This window comes from Branchiostoma floridae, chromosome 4 (genome assembly GCF_000003815.2).
Source record: "Branchiostoma floridae strain S238N-H82 chromosome 4, Bfl_VNyyK, whole genome shotgun sequence".
NCBI classification, from domain to species: Eukaryota; Metazoa; Chordata; class Leptocardii; order Amphioxiformes; family Branchiostomatidae; genus Branchiostoma; species Branchiostoma floridae.
This window is the reverse complement of record NC_049982.1, coordinates 29,918,444-29,935,200: the sequence shown is the minus strand read 5'-3', so window position 1 is coordinate 29,935,200 and position 16,757 is coordinate 29,918,444. Positions and strand designations below refer to the sequence as shown.

The following is a 16,757-nucleotide window of genomic DNA, read 5'->3' as shown; positions in this document are numbered from 1 at the left end:
TCAAGTTGCTCCATAAGTAACGAGCGTTTTTGTTCCTTCCAACTACCAATTGCTTCCCAGATCACAATAGAAAACGCCCCTAGGAGCACACATGTTAGACCCAAACCATCTAAAACTGTCGGAGCTAATCCCAACATTACCCACTGCAGGCCATAGGCCGAAAACGCGCTGAGCTGAATCAGAGCAGTAACTGCATTAACCTCTACTAACTTTAGACCAAGGTAGAAGAACATCATGCCCACACCATGACTGCAACAGCTTAGCACTAAGACTGTTGCAGTCACTGGTTCAAGGTGCCATGTGGCACTGGTAACAAACGCCCCTATCCCGGCAGACAGTGAACTAACAGCGTACGTGTACATCACGGACATTGCCCTCGGGGTGGATTCTAAAATAGATTTGGCGCCAACGTCAAGCATGGAGTGAATCAGCGCTCCAGTTACGGCTAGAATCTGTCCAAGAGTGACGTCTGTAGTCTTCGATGATGACGTCATGTTGACAAAGCTGCCGTAACTAAGGAGCACGACACCTCCTACACAGCACGTGCTGCCGATGATGGTCACACGTGTTGGAATCTGGAATGAAAGAAAATGTACAGAAGTAAAATGCCTGTTAGCTTTCCCAAACATTAAGCTTTAAATCAACTTACAATCAACTTTACATGATTCATCCAGTCATTATCACCAGTAACTACGGTATTATATGCATCACCGAGCAGAGAGTCCTCGGGTAAGTTTGCCAAACGGTGCCAGTATTTGATGAGTTTTATTTTTGCAGCTATCATGATTGGAAAGGTACCAAATTTTTACCGTTCACCGCCGTTAGATGATTTATTACATATAAGGTTATATGTACATAAAATCATGGATTTGATACACATAACCACAGCAACCGTAATTTGAAGCAGAAACAGTTTTGCCCGGACCTTTCTAGTTGACAAATGTATCGACATGTTGGCAGGTTAACTATTTCTGATTGTGTCAACAAGCTGTAAAAGTTAAGGGTTTAACCCTATTCAGACCGGGGGCGGGGGGGCTTTTTGAGGCCCGCGCCCAACTTCGATGTCCTATAACGCCAGAACGCCTTACGCTAAAGTCACCAAATTTGGTGAGTTTTCCTAAAATATTAATGGACACAATTTTACGAAGTTTGACAAATTTTCCATTTTTTTGGTGTTGCCATGGCAACCGTTTGCTGACAGGCAGTTTTGCCAAAAATCACTATTTTTGGTTCTAACAATGTATTTTTCACATTTATTTGCCATATTACAGCTAATTTGTTACATAAATAGAATCTTATATTATTTTGCATATCTTTCATAATTATATATGCATAAATTATGCTAATTTGATGACGTCATCAGCCCAAAATCCAAGATGGCGGACCGTACGGCCAGATTAAGAATAACAAGCTAATTATCCCTTAAAATTTGTAACTACCTGGTATTTTTTCATCAAAAACCATCTAAATGAATGAATTTAGTCTATTTAAATGCCCTTTGTGATTATTTGTTGCAAAAAAAAGTAGTTTTAAAAATTCAAGGTGGTGGATATAATATGGCGGAGCCTAACTAGCATCTTAGATGTGCATGACGTCATTATGACGTCATCGATGTTGCTATTGGCAATACAAGTCGGACTGAACATTATTATTCTGTTATCTGCACTTGTTGTTACATTTTTGTAGTATAACTTGAAGTTTTCTGAGAATACCCTTTTTTCATGGGTCCGGCCAATAAAATTGATGACGTCATAATTACGTCATATTACGTCAACGTTATGTCAAACGTCAAATACTCGTCAGATAGTATGTCGATATCATGTCCCGAAAATTTGGTGGCCCTACGGCACGTCGTTCAGGAGTTAGAGGACTTAGAAGTGGAGGGCCTCAAAAGCCCCCCCCCCCCCCGGTCCAGGGATGACCAAAAAAGCCCGGTCTGAATAGGTACACCGTTTACCTGTTGAAGGAAGATACAGGACAAGGTCACCACAAATACCGGCATACTGGCGTTCCAGACGGCTTCTGCGGTCGCAGGAGGAATAAACTGGTACGCCATGAACAGGCAAAGAACACTGGTAAACCGTGCACATCCGAGAAAAATCAAGTGGACTCCATGTTTCCAGCCATTTGGCAGCATGTCTGTCCGTTGGTACACAGTGATGCTCAGTGCCACAAGGAAAATCAGCAAGTCATCCAAGAAAAGCATCTGATATGGTGTGTATCCTCGGTCTATGACGTATCGTGAAGTTGGTGGTACTGGACCTTTGAAGAAACTGCTTGCCATGCAGGCTGCCACACCCGAGAGGTTCTGAAAAAGCACACAGGGACATAGTTGAAGAGATTCATTAGTCATCACGTATGTACACAGTTAATAGAATTTTCATCAAGCAGTGACTACTTTTGAAAGGTAAACGCACGTACCTCCAAACTTTCGATGGCTATGAGTCCATCTTGTTCACGCAAGTCTCGACCTAGATCTCACAACTCTCGCGAGAACTAGGTCACTCCGTGAACAAGATGGACTGATAGCCATCTAAAATTTGGAGGTACGTGTGTTTACCTAAAAAATTGGTACCGTTCTGACAAAATGTGACGTAGTTATGAAGTCATTGATGTTATATTACTAGCTAAATCGTTCAGGGGCTCAACGTAATATCTAAAGGTATCAAACAAACAAAGAATTTAAAAAGTTGTCTTCCTGAAATTTACGTCAATTGTTTAAAAATGGTAATTTTCATTGATGCGCGATGTTTAACCAACTTTATCTATCATAATGAGCAAAAGTGTTTGTGAGCCTGTGAACCGTTTAAACTGCTAATGTGTTAGGTCAAAGATGACACCTTTCAGTATTTAATACATTTCATTCATTAAGTTTGTTAAAATCTGTAGCAATTTTGATAAAATTAAGGGCTACACGATCTTGCTACACGGTCTTGCCTTGATCCAGAGTCGACAATTGCCGCTCCTTTTCTGATCCTCGGAGTTTCCATTCCTCAGATGTGTGCCCATCTCCTTGCTGTTCTCGGTGTCCCCACTCATTTTCTATAGTTCCTTGAAAGTAAAAGAAATGTGATAAATTCAAAATGAAAAAAAAAATGTTAAAAACTGGTACCTATGTGCAAAGGACATTTAGTGATTACTTGTATTTAGTTGTTGTCAACGCAACACACACACAGACACACACTCACACAGACATACACACACAGTCACACACACACACACACACACACACACACACATATATATATATATATATATATGTGTGTGTGTGTGTGTGTATGTGCGTGTGTGTTTGACGTTAAAGCTCTACGTAAATATTCCACATACAATTTTGTCACTTTCTCTTGATGCCATCACCATATCTTTTGGCTAATACCAGACATACTTTCTTTAACTGTTGTCCAATTCGCATGAATCTACTCTTTACCAAACTCCCGCCTGGTCGAATAGGAATAGGGGACTTTGGCCAAGTTAGGAAAAAAGTCTAGCCGGTCTTAATTGGCCTAGGTGTGAACTGGCCGGCTGGTGGGGAAACATGAATGTAAACGTGAACTGACTCCCTGACCGATTTCCCAAATTCTGTGGCAGAATTCTACGACCCCCTTATAATTACCCCCGTAGGAAGCCCTAGTGGAGGCTACATAAAGCTGTTATTATTAGTTTTCTGTCTTCCCTAGTCAACAGAAGTGTTGCATTCAAATAACTCACCGAGTCAGCTTGTCACAGATCGCCAGTAAATCCGAATTTTCTCAGACTTGTCTCAGTTGGTAGGGTACATCTATTTCTTGAGTCTCTTCCACACTTCGACGTATATAGGAGACAAATCCCGTTCTTCCCTTTATCGTTGCGCGTAACCAGTACATCGCAAAAGCCCAATAAGGATCACTCCATCATTGAATAAGCTAGAAACTACTGTAATACATGGAGACTGAATGTAAACCTTAGGAAAACAAAAATTATTGTTTTCACTAAGGGTGGCCGTCTGCCAAAAGACTGTTCTTTTACATACCAGAAAAAAACCTGTTGAGTTAGTCACGTCCTGTTGCTACTTAGGTACTATTGTTAGCTCTGCCGGTACTTTCAAGGCGAACCGCAAGCATCTCTACAAGAAATCTTAAGGCTTTGTTAAGGCAAGGACATCGTCTCTATATAACGTCCTTGGTTCGGGTAAGTAGAGAGGGCTTCTTCAAGATTCTACCCAAGATAGGCTTTCCACATAAGCTGCAAAGCCTCATTTAATCCTTCCACACCAACATGAATGGGACGGTACTGTCCTTGATGTCATACCTGTGACGCGAAAACGTTCGATATGGGTGTTCCGGACCGTGTAATAACTTTCCGTATTACATAGACTCTAAGTTGTATCACACGGGCTCCATTCGAAAAATCGAACTATTTCGAGTGCGGCGCCGTCGAAAATCCGAATGCCTGATTCGGATGTTGGAACATACTGTTGTAACACTTTTTGTTCGAGCGCACCAAATTTGTTCAACTTCTGGCGCATGTCGCATCAAAACATGAGTTTTCTCAGGTGGGTATGACATAAATAAAATACAACACGGTGTATTCCGCATCACCCTCGGTCCCAGCCCTCCGGCAAGTCGGATCACCCTCCGGCCTTCGGGCGATCCGACCCGCGGTTGGGCTGGGACCTCGGGTGATACGGGATACACCGTAAATGTATTCTATATGTACAGTGACAGAATATCCGAGCCATTCGACACACGCAGCGGCGTGAAGCAAGACTGCGTTCTGGCTCCTACGTTGTTTGGGATCTTCTTCGCCCTGTTCCTTGCATGTCTTTGGTACCGCAACAAAGGGAATCTACCTCCGCACAAGATCAGATGGCAAGCTGTTCAACCTCAGCCGCCTTAGGGCCAAAACAAAGGTACGCGAAGCTCTGATCAGAGACCTACTGTTCTCTGATGACGCCGGACTTGCAGCGCATACAGAGCAGGGACTCCAGTCCCTAATGGACCGCCTTTCCCAGGCATGCCGCGACTTTGGTCTGATCATCAGCCTCAAGAAGACAGAAGTGTTGAGCCAGGGTGTAGAGGCACCACCAGCTATCAACATTGGTGACTACGATTGTGATGGTATATTTTACACACCTTGGGTCCACCGCCAACAACAATCTTTCCTTGGACAAGGAGATTGACAAGACCATAAATATGTGGATGATATGTCTGTGTCCGAATCACGACATGTGTCGGCAACACCAAGGATTGAGGACGACATCAATGGCTTGCCTCGTTGGACTGAGACCAACTTCATGTCCTTAAACCCATCTAAGTGCATGGTGATGGTGTTTTGCTTCATGAGAAATCCTCCACCACCGCCTGTGATCACTGTTGGTCGAACCCAACTAGAGGTTGTGCAGGCAGTACGTATCCTGGGACTTATCCTCCAGAACAACCTCAAATGGACTCAACACGTGACCACAATTGTCAGCAAAGGTAGCAAACGTCTATACATGATAAAGAACCTGAAGAAGCACGGACTGGACATGTGTGATCTTATACCAATTCATATTGGTTTCGTACGGCCACTTCTGGAGTACGCATGCGTCGTCTGGCACCCGGGACTGTCCAGAGATCTATCAGCGAAGATTGAGCGCGTCCAGAAGAGAGCCCTGAGGATCATACTGGGACCAGAGTACGTCACCTATGAGTCTGCTCTGCGCACAACAGGACTCAGTCGTCTGGAGTCTAGAAGGGACATTCTATGTCTTAGATATGCGCAATCTCTTGCGAACTCTAGCAGATACAGTTCATGGCTCCCATTGCGTCGGGGGGAAGTTCACAACAGAACTTTAAGGAATAATGCCAGCTACACCAGTTTCAAATGTAGGACGTCCCGGTTGAGTAACAGCACTCTCCCATATTGCGTCAGACTCCTCAATGGAAATAAACTTGTAGTGTTTAAAAGGAACAAAGAGGCAATTTTTCTTACCTCAGAAACGCACCTTCCTTCTTTCTTTCCTTTCTCTCCTAGTCAGCAGAACCCAGGGATGCCGTAACCGCAGGATTCCTCTCTACTATGTCTCACAGTTTCTCCTTTTTGCCCACTCTTGGCTTGAGTTAGACCCTTGAATTTGGGCGACAAGTTTTGTTGAAAAGTAAGATTCAGCTGTCTGTGGCCAGTAAACAGGCCACTCTTATTAGGTACTTGATAAACACTCGTGACAGCCTTTAGACTTCACGCGCACTAAATATAGCCATGATGTCATACTACAGTTATGTGACTTCGTGATTTCCTGCTGGTGCGATGATTGTAGCCTGTGTTTACACAATCTCTCGCCGGCTGGAGTTAATTACCCGGGACCCCTCCCTGCAATTATGGGGCCGGCCGCTTGGGGCGGGAATTTAGTCCGGCTACGGTGATTGATGTTCAAACACACCCACACGCACACACCCATATAAAACCATACACAGCAGGGATACTGAGCTAGTTATACATGAACTTGCCAAATTGTCTGCCATCTTTGCTTTTGATCGTCATGAAATAAGCATTATTTATGCATATTTGATTATGAGATATTCTAGATAATGTAATATTTCATACAAATAGCACTAATGATATTAAGGAAATATTTTAAAAAATGAAAATATGAAGGATTTATTGTTTTAACTGAAATCATCGATTTTCGAGAAACGGTTACAATGGCAACACGAAAGAAATGGAAAAGTTTTCATACTTGAATTGTTCCAACTAAATTTTAAGAAAAATCACCAAATTTGGTGGCTCTAGCGTCGTTCTGGCGTTAGACGACAGGAAAGTTGGCGCGAGCCTCAAAAGCCCCCCCCCCCAGAAGTAATGCTTGATGCAATATGATAATAATTATGTTAATTTAGATCTAATTTCCATAACTAATGGCGAAACTTGATAAACCCACCCCGTTCCAGGAAGAGAAAGGAAGGAGTGGAGGGGGGGGGGGGGGGGCTGACTCTCATGCTTTTTGGTATGTAGCTACCTTAGACAATGTTGTACAAAATAAAATGCTAATTAGATAGTTGTTAATGGAACTCTAGTTAACCTATAAATGTGAACTTATTGATTATGATACACGTCCATTTACTTGCTTTTTGGTCCAGTAAAGACCCGGTCTGGCGTGCGTTTCGGCGAGGTCCCGGCTTTCGGCGACACGAGTCGTTGGTCCGCCGCCGGTGTCAACATCATCTGCGCGGAATTTCGCTTGCATCATGGCTGCCATGGTTACTAATAGTTACCTCGTATACAGAAACTTGAGTACAATTCTTGTTTTTAAATGCCCTGTGACAAGTCTCTATTAGAACTGGCAAAGTCAAGTCTGGCGTGTAACAAAAACAAACAATGCCGCTTCAGCACAAATGGCTTTCCGACGTAAAGGTGAGAACAAACCATGAACTGTTCAATGTTTTCTCTTTTGAGTGAGCATTGCCAGACCATTTATTCTTTTGTCCTTATTATTCCTGTCAGTACTTTTCCTGTTGAAAACCTCCTTTTGTGACTTCTTATTTTTTCCCGGACCAACACCTGTGCGCCGCCGAAATCCACGCTAGACTGGGCCTACAAACAAATATTCACTACAAAACTTGCACGTGAATGCATCAGTGAACGGTTGATAATCACATTCCATAAACTCAACAGATCCGTACGTAAAATGTACAAGCATTTGAAAGAAACAACTTGAATTCTGTATAAACGTATCTCTTCTTGAATCCCCACAGTAACAGACACTGTATCATTATGGCTGCTTCTTCGCTTCCGAAGATCAAGCTGTTCACCTTTACAGGCTCTAGCTTATATGGTGTGCAGAAAATATGTATACGTACACATGTAACCATAGAATAGTTTCTTTTCTTTTGTTTTTGTCGTTTTGAAAAAGTTTGTTTTCTGTTCGAAATTTCGCATCTTTTATTCTACAACAACAAAGCGTATTACTATCTAGTATACAGACAGCGTTTTCAGTGATTTATTCGTGATGAAGTACGCGGTGTCGAATAACATACAAAGCACGGCATTTAGGTAACTGATATATAGGTAACTTGGTACGGTTTCAGGAGTTTTTATTGTCTTGTTGATGGATGCAAACCTATTTCATTGTTTAGTATATAGAAGAGTCATGACTAAGAATCAAAATCATGCAGTTCTTCATTTCTCAAGAGATATAAATTTTGCATCATACCGTTACATCTCAACGTGGCTGCATGAACCAAACAATATATAGGTTAATTTCATGCATATGGTAGAGCTATGTTAGAAACAAGTAGATGTTGTGATTAACATTTTAGCGGGGATGCTACAATGTCTCAAGTTTAAGTATTTCTCCTGCCCGTAACCTCTACCACCCCCTCCTATATCGCCCCTGATGAACTGGGTTATATGTGGGTATCCCATGTAGAGAATTCGATACGTTCTGTTCCGTAGGTAAATTCAACTACATCCTAGGAGGTGATAACCCTTAAAGTGTGTAAAAAGTCAAATATATCAAAGGATGTTTAGACCTTAGAATCAATGGTGTACAGTAGTATCAACATGTTGATATGTTTATACTTATTCATAGACATGTGATAATTCATTGTATACACTTCTTTGTTTACATTACATAGTTGTACAGTAGTAGACCTTAAAAAAGTATTCTGTTGTTGTGTGAATTTAAATCCCGGTGAATGTAGATATCCCGTATCAACGAAATTTGATACAGGATTTTCGTTGTGACAAAGGAAGTCCTGGGATTGTCTGACTCTTAGATAGTACTAATTTAAATCACATTACGTCCCAGATATCAAGGATTTGAAGCCAAGACTGCCGAACGCAACTAGCTATGATGCTGTGAAACTTTAACCACAACTTAATACAGCGCTGTCATTACCTTTTTTATTGTTTAGGGCACCTGATGCTGAATAATCCTTCGCAACTGGGCACCACTTTGCCTAAAGCTTGCAGTCAAAAGCATGTCTCTATTTGCTCTTGAGCTAAGTATTCACCACTACAATAATAACGTTTGTACAGTCAATAGAAAACAGCCACGTAAGATTCGTGACAACCTTCAAGTTGGTTACTTGGTAAAGTTTACAGTTGCGTCGCACAGACTGTACATAACGTTCTCGAGACTTCTACTTTGAGCCATCCTGTTCTTACGGTAAGTATATTTTGTTTATATAAATGTATAATTTTTGAATGCGTTTTATCCTTTGCTGAATTCGGACGGACAGAACTCAATAAGTAAATTGTTCTTGATTCTATTTGAAAAGTATCTAGCTACTGTTTCCATCTTGTTCAGATGTAAACTGGTAAGCTTGCAGGTCTTTATCACGTATTTGCTTTAGTGAAGCTATCACTTTACTCTTGTAAAAATGATGATGAGTTAAAGCTTTCGTAGCACTACCAATTATTATCCGACTTATTCAAAACGTGATTCATCTTAAAAACGCAAAGGGGCAAATATTAAACCCATTAGAATGGTTACGGCTGTTCTATAAAGAAATATGCATGGTCTTTAACTTCTCCAAGTTCAACGTTGTGCGAGCATATATTACACTGAAGTCCATGATAAGGAAAGGTGCCACCACTTGCCATGCGCCGTTAACCAAATCAGTGTAGTTACTAATATAAAAGGTTCCTTTCAATAACATTAAGAAGCAAGTGAAAATTACGCGATAAAGGCTTGAAAGTAATGCTTTCATGAGAGTGTCGATACAGAAGGTAGCTGGGGAATATCATACCTTCCTGTAACAACCGATTGCGAGGGTCCCAAGCCTGGAATGATAAAGCATATAATAACACAAAAACACAGCTTTGACGTCAAGTACTTTAAATTTGAAATATATCTACGGTCAATACACAACAGCCACGTGCACGCAATCACGAAAATCTTGGTAACTTGTTAAGTGTCGGGGTTGTGTCGCATAGACTGCAACGAGACCTCTGCCTTGGGCTATTCTATTCTTACAGTAAATGTTGCAACCATTGCTGAATTCGATAGGAGAGAACTAATTAACGTTCTGTTTTGAAATTTTTGAACCTAGCTATATATTGTTTCCGTCTTGTTCGGATGTTAACTGGCAAGCCTGTAAACATAGACGGTTTATATCTGATTTAAAACCAACACTGTACATAGCTTCAGTGTGGTAGAATTGTTACATTTGTAAAAAAAATCCAAAGTGATCCAAATCAAGAAAAATCTTGATATATTTATCCGTTGTGAGGTAGGGTTTTCCTGGAAAATCTGAAATAGTGCTTTATAAGACTATATGCAATATATCAAGGATTGGTAAACAGGTCAGTGGAAGAAATTTAGCTGTGATGTCTTGAAACACTACACAACCATTATGCTTGCAATGGTTTTGGTCACATAACGCAGTGCGCTTTTCGTACTCCTTCGCACCTGGGGAGCAGTTTGCCAGTCTTTATTTGCTCTGCGGGTAATTATTCACCACTACCTTTTTGTGCGTACAATAGTCAAGAATAAAAACACTCACACAATCGACAACGTTGGAATGCCCCCTTCGCGAGAGGTAAACATCATGGTTACGTCCATTTAGATTGAAATGAGAGTTCTACCTTTTGATTTCTTTTCTCGTAGCATTGTAACGTTTGTTGAATACGAAAGGACAGTGCAGCTTTACTTTCGTTGTTGATGGTAAGGAAGGGCTCACTTGTTCAGATTGCATGCGAGCTTGCGAGTTGTAATAATATTCAAAACTTCAGCAGTTCACATCAAAGCAAAAGCAACGCTGCACAATCTTCTCTTCATCTTTGGCGTAGGACTAGCAAATTAGCACATGATAGCTTACGTAGTGCTATCAGTACTTAACGTTGCTTATTGATTTATCAAAAACGTCAGTGTTGGATTTAGTGAACAAAACCAAAACTACAGAAAAAAAATTGCGCATTAACTGTCCAAGGTAATCTACAGGGTTTTCTAGGCTGCTACAATGGTTCGGGTGGCAGGAAGTTGCGACACCCGAAATAAGTTAATTGAATTCAATTCAATCTACTGACAACTAGTAGTGAGGTCATTACGCTTGCCGCATCGCTCGTATGAGGACGATTTTGTGCAGTTAATTTCTCCACAACTGGGCAGACAATGTTTTGATTTTCGAGTATAAAGTGTTGGCGCATTGGGTGCTTCATATCAAACCTTCTTATAACTTGTAACAGTTTCAAGCCTCGATTCACCATGGATATTAAGATTTAAAAAATGTTGACATCAGCTACCTTTGCGAGATACTGGCTATCGTGCAAGTTAGAAACAAAATAATGAACTAGAAAGGCCGACATTTGCTTAAGAGCAAATACAGCATATTTCAGCCATACCCCTTCCCACGCAACATTGGACTGTTCCAAATCACCCCTGCGCAAAAATGGAACATCCTCTTAACAGTACATTATCCCCCAAAGTGGACTGGTATTGTGAATTGATTCCAGGTAAAAACAGAGCTTGCTTCTATTTTTCAGAAAATGACAATATAATCACACCTTCCATTCAGAAAATTTTCATCATGACTGAAAATTGTTGAATGACTTCATGTAATGTCATTAACAATTTTCAGTACGATAACTAGGTGTAAGTTTAAAAAAGTATAAGCTCCTTGTGATGTGGGTACATTTATTATTGCAGTGAACTTTTTTTCTTCAAGTAGGGCATACGATTTAATAATTATCAAGCAGGTGCAGGTACTGTAGGAGCGTTTGTTCAAGCTGTAAAACTGTTAAATTGTTTTACTTTGTATGCAATCAGCCATCGAGCCTATTCTTATTTTAGTTTAACAACTTCCTGCCAGACCCGGAAGATACGATTGAACCTTGTTCGAGGATTTATTTTCGTCTGTCTGGTCAGTCTGTTCATACCCTGGCGCTGAGAGTGTTTTGTTGGGCTGAAACTCTGGCAGTTTAAAGTTACTTACAATTTAAATGTTCAAAGTTTATGTCAAAAAACAACAGCACTAGGAAATGTGGCCACTATATACAGGTGGTCACTATAGAGAAAATGCTGATCTATTGACTAGGAGCCATACGTTACACATGATTTCAGTACACTGATCATTAATCATATAAACATTGCACAGGTAAGCCAATTGTTTAGATGTACAATTAAGTTCAAATAATTCTGAAGAGAAATATTGATGAGAAAATAATCATTCTCGCCACTGTCTAACTTATAATTACGTATCAAAACTAAACGCAGATTTTCTAACTAACGCACCTTTCGCCGACTTCATCAAAGGACCGCCGGCTATCAATCAAACACGGCTGTTGATTAGACTTAGAGTTTCAAACAGTCATGTGCTGTGTGCCAGTTGACAGCGAACTTCATGCTACGTGATGTTTTACATTGCCTGGACCTTCTTTCCTACAGCGGTGCTTCTACAAAATATTTAGACTGTAACATTGAGTCCTACATGTTTTATAGAATAGAATTTGACGCAGAACAGCGTTTTTTGCTGGGTATTTTTCTTGAAACATGTCCGTGGGAATATCAGCGAGGCGGCGACGTAGGGATATCAGACCGTCAACAAAAGTCGCACGGCGGAAAACGGCGCAGCGAAGATACTAGCGCTATAAATAAGCGCTTCAACTAAGGATGGCAACCCGTACAATATTTTAGTATACTGTTGAGCTAAGTAAAGTTTGTTGTTTATGAGGTTTTAGTTGTCTTTGAAGCTTTGACCCGAAATATTTTAAAGTCAAACTGCTGAAGAGAAGTAAGTGACTGCTACGATTATCGTAGATATGGCCCTAAAAAACTGATAAAAGAAGCCTTCTCAATAGTCTAAAATGCAAGAGCTTCCGGGGGGGGGGGTTCGCCCACCTGGGTCCCCCCCACAGTGGCCCTGCCCCTGGACCCCGCCAGGGACATTCGGCGGCCCCCGGACCCCTGTCCGACGCTTTAAAAAAAATCCTGGCGAGAAGTCTGTACGGCCTGAGTCTTCAAGTTAACGTATTGTGTGGTCCCGCTTATGAATATTAATTAGCCTTCGCTTTCCTCTTCGCTGATTGGCTGAACCATTAATTGAATTAACTCTTCCTGCCGGCTAGACGCAGGTGCAGATGTCGGCTCTGTGGGGTGAACGTCCGAAAGGTCATGGCATGGAGAACGAAAGAAAACCAATTTCCCCTAAAAAACAGTGCTGTAATTAAGCCTTGTACAGTACTTTATGCCAAAAATTTTACTTGGATCATTTTACCGATTATCTTATGCCTATCTATACCAAATGTTACTTATACCAGGGTACAGGGGTGCAAAATATACCGTTATAAGACCGTCAACAACAGTCGCACGGAGCTAACAGCGCAGCGAAAATACCATCGCTAGCGTTTCAACTTCGGATAATAACTTCGGATAAGTACTGTTGAACTCAGTAACGTTAAAGTTTGTTTTTATTTGCTTTTGACGGTTTGACCTGAAATAGTGTTACGCTAAACTCCTGAAGAGAAGTTAAGTGACTGCTGCGATTATCATAGATATGCCCCTAAGAACTGATACAATATAAAGCCTTCTGAATAGTCTAAAATGCGAGAGCCTTAGGCGGGCTTCGCTCCCCCTGGCAGGAACACTGCTATAAACGGGATCATGAGGCCCCGCTTATGAATATTAATTAGCCTTTGGCCTCCTCTTCGCTGATTGGCTAGGTCTTTGATTCAATTAACTCGCCGGCTGACGCGCACAGGTGTGGCTCTGTGCGGGGTCATGGAAGGTCACGTCAGGAGGCCAAAAGAAAACAAATTTCCCCTCAGAAAAGTGCCAAAATTAATCATTTTAAAGTTGTTTATGTCAAAAATTTGACTTGAATCTTGTTACCAAGTATCTATTGCCTATCTATACCAAATTTCAGGTCATTTAATTGTAATACCAGGGAACAGGAGCCAAAAGTGTCCTTTTTTGGTCAAAAATTGGCCAAAAATCGCAAAAATAAGCATTTTGTTGCACTGTACACCAAAAGTGTTATTGAATTTATATGAAGGGATTATCAAGGCACATCTCTGTCGAATTTCAGCTCATTCGGTTGCAATACCAAGGTACAGGAGCCAAAAGTGTCCTTTTTTGGTCAAAAATTGGTCAAAAAATCGCAAAAATAAGCATTTTCTTGTACTGTACACCAAAAGTGTTATTGAATTTATATGGGGGCATTATCTAGGCACATCTCTGTCAAATTTCAGCTCATTTGGTTGTAATACCAGGGTACAGGGGCCAAAAGTGTCCTTTTTTGGTCAAAAATTGGTCATAAAATCGCAAAAATAAGCATTTTGTTGTACTGTACACCAAAAGTGTTATCGAATTTATATGGGGGCATTATCAAGGCACATCTCTGTCAAATTTCAGCTCATTTGGTTGTAATACCAGGGTACAGGGGCCAAAATATACAGTTTTGGTCTAAAATTGACCAAAAAATCTCAATAAAATCATTTTAGAGGCAGATATGAAAAAACTGAGAAAAAAGCATCAAGGTATTGGCCCATTCTACCCCTGTGCCAAATTTCAGATCATTCGGTCCAGGAACGGCGGAGATGAATCACTTTGAAGATTTGACAGGAGAAAGAAGAAGAAGAAGAAAGAAAGAAAGAAGAAACATTACGAATACAATATATTTCACCATACTATGTATGGCTGAAATATAATTACGAGTTACATACGAAATATGCTTCCAGTACTTCACACGGCTTCAGGAGTTTATTATGTATTGTCGACATTTCGGATAGATACGATTAGAAGTCATTTAGGACATATGGATGGCGTTTGACATTTCCCTAGATTCAGGCCACGCTTGCAATGGTTTGGGTCACGTACCACAGTGTGTTTTTCGTACACCAACGTACCTGGGTAGCAATTTGCAATAATGTTTGCTGTCAAAGCATTGTCTTTATTTGCTAAATATTTACCACTACAACAACAACCAAATAGAAAACAGCCACGCAATTAGCAACGTTAGAATGCCCCCCTAGACCGACTTGCGTCCCATAAATTAAAATGAGTATTTTACCATAAGCTTGCCATGGGTTTCTATTCTCGCATTACATCACTACTTACTTTTTTTATTCACGCTGTTTACCAAAATTTCAGCTTATTATTGATTAATTAGCAGCCATGCTGAACTGGGAAAAAACAAATTAAAAAGGCAAACTTTACAACACAGCACGCTGACGGGTGGCACTGAGGTGGATGTTTACCTTATACGTGTAAAGTTCTGTAGATCATTGATGTTCACAATGTCCTGCGGAAGGCAGTTCTACAGTTTAATTGTAGCACGGATAATGGTTCCTTTGTGACAGGAACGCACTTTGTTAGGATGTCGATAGACGAGTTTTTCCGGCGATATACGAGGTGTTCTTTGAATTCATTCCTCACTTTTTGTTTTCCAGGTTGGTTAAAATCTGTACTCCTCCCATCATGTGTGCTAAGTGTTGCTACGGCAGCTGGTTTGTCCTCATGAGCCTTCTTAAGCTCATGATTTACGTCGCGGACGTGGGGACTGACATTACGTTGGCGGTGGAGTACTACCTAAATGGTGACACCTATTGGTTTGCGTTGACCCTAGGCTTCACCTTGGGGCCGCAACTCATCATAAACATGATCATGTGGTACCAAGAGGGACTGAACCCACGTAGTTTCGTCCTCTACCTCCTCCTGATCGGTGTGGCTCTTAAATATCTCCAACTCATGTTTGGGATGTGCTATTGCCATAACCAAATAGATGAGTACGACCCTGAAAACATACTCGAGAACAGAAATTACAGCAATGATGGGGTGTCGCGCACGTTTCACCACTTCCTTCCACTCACACACCTGATTGGCTCTCTCCTGGAGTCCGTGCCGCAGATCTGCATACAGATTCACGTTATTATAGTGACGGGTGAACTGGAGCGGATGGAGATAGAAACAGTGAAGTACGTGTCAATGTTGATGTCGGTAGTAGCTACCTTGAAGTCTGTGTGGGACTGGGAGATGCACTACATGCCCAACAGGCAATTATGTCTGCTGACATTGCAGCACGGAACTCCGTTCGGATTCTGGAAAATTGTGGAGCTTTGTTGTCGGGTCGTGGCCATTAGCGTGTTCTCATCACTGTCCACCTACGGAGTCTTCATCGTGTTGGGCGTTCACTGGTGAGCAGAACTTACAATTTTTATTATAGCCATGGTCTATATCATAAAATCTGTCTAGACGCTAATGCTGAAAAAGTCGCCATTTGCAAGAAAAGCAACATATGCCAGGGAGCTTGTAGTCTCGCCCACAGCTGTGATCAAATTGGATTCAGAAAAATATTACACGTCCTCGGTTTTTTCCATTTAAACCGATTTGTTGTGGCAATGCGTTATAATTGAACAAGAAATATACTAGATTATATTGGTTGCTAGAAAAAATATGTACACATTAGCTAAATAGGCAGTAAAATTGCCAGCAGTAATTAATAATCAAATTTATTTTCCCAGCAGAGGTTTCGTCGGGGCATTGCAGTAACTGTGATTACTTGTTGTGGCCAATGCTACACCCCGCCCTTACCGTTACCTCTGCTTGGAGTTACACAATAGATGCCAAGTAGTATAGATATCCATTGATGAGTTTGCGAGTTGACCAAGCAACCCCAGTGACAGGATCCGTGAATCTGAATTAGAACATTAATATATTCGAACAGGCAAAGGAGATCGCTGACTTTATCATCACTAATACTGTGTTAATAACATGGGTCGTCAAACAAATGGATCCATCCTAGCCTAGCTCCTGTCCAAAATAAAGTCAAAATCATTAAATAATAGCCCATTGAAGTGTTGTA

The 16,757-nt window shown here is 41.1% G+C and overlaps 1 protein-coding gene across 1 annotated transcript in view; it reads right to left on the bottom strand.

Moving 5' to 3' along the window:
• LOC118414804 overlaps nucleotides 1–16,757 on the bottom strand; it is a 1,072,569-nt gene that overhangs the window by 907,299 nt on the left and 148,513 nt on the right. The window lies entirely within an intron of this gene.